Raw genomic sequence first — 1,381 nt, forward strand, 5'->3', positions numbered from 1 at the left:
TAGACAAATACCCTGGTAGGTAGACACACATGGAGAGGGGGACGTGGTTATCAAACTTCAGGATGGCCAGCTTCACCCTCCTGATCCGAGTCAAAAGCCTGACAGCTTAAAGCAAAGGCTTTGTAAGCGTTTTTTTTCTCCTGCTAGTAGACTCCCTGCTGTTGGGCTGGTTTAACAAATTTGAAGCCAGATCAAGATTAGTCCACACAAGAATTGTTTGTGGGTGTAGGGTAACTCCAAAGAACAGAGAGAGGGGCAGAGAGAGGGGGAGGGAGAGAGAAGCAGATTTCAAAAAGATACTGGGGGCTCAAGAAATGTCTCAGCGGTTAAGAGCACTGACTGCTTGTCCAGAGGTCCCAAGCTCAAGTCCCAGCAACCACTTGGTATCTCACAACCATTTTGTAATGAGATCTGATGTCCTCTTCTGGTGTGTCTGATGACAGTTACAGTATACTCACATACATAAATAAATCTTAAAAAAAAAAAAAAAGAGGAGGAGGAGACTGAGTTGTTTGGTTCCTAAAGTCCCCATCTCTGCTTTTTTTAAGAGTCTTTTTCTCTGTGTACCTACTGTATGTGTGTGTTTTCTCACCCGTAAGAAAAGCCTCTCTTCAACTGCTGATTCTTCTGTCTACTGTTTTGTGGTGTTTGAGATTTCTGCATTGTTATTCATTACACTTGAGATTTTTCCTGACTTTTAATTCTTTACTGGCAGAGAAAATAGGCCTGATCAAGATCTCTAGACTGTGTAATTCCTGGTATGCTCAGCTTACACCTTCAAATTTTAGCTGAAGACAAAGGAGACTTTGTGCTATACATTAGACACTCTCCCACCCTGCCTTCAGCAACTCCGTGCCAGCAGCTTACGTCAATTTACTGACCAGGAAGAACTCTCTCTCTCTCTCTCTCTCTCTCTCTCTCTCTCTCTCTCTCTCCCTCTCCCTCTCCCTCCCCCTCCCGCTCTCCCTCTCCCTCTCCCTCTCCCTCTCCCTCTCCCTCTCTCTCTCTCTCTCTCTCTCTCTCTCTCTCTTTCTTTTTGGTTTTACAAAACAGGGTTTCTCTGTATAGCCCTGGCTGTCCTGGAACTCACTCTGTAGACCAAGCTGGCCTCAAACTCAGAAGTCCACCCGCCTCTGCCTCCCAAGCGCTGGGATTGAAGGCGTGTGCCACCACCGCCCGGCTAGGAAGAACTCTTTATCCAGCATCTTGGCCCTTATATTTTCTATAGTGTTTGAAGGTTCAGTCCCAAGCATGAAGATCTTCCCTATACATTTAATGAAACTGTATTTTGGCAGCAGTTCCCCTGTAGGTAGCAGACCAGAGGCAAAACAAAAGAACTTGAAGCCCCTCCCCACAAAGCTTTAGAGACAGGGTCTCACTT

Source organism: Grammomys surdaster, unplaced genomic scaffold, assembly GCF_004785775.1.
Source record: "Grammomys surdaster isolate TR1022 unplaced genomic scaffold, NIH_TR_1.0 1136, whole genome shotgun sequence".
NCBI classification, from domain to species: domain Eukaryota; kingdom Metazoa; phylum Chordata; class Mammalia; order Rodentia; family Muridae; genus Grammomys; species Grammomys surdaster.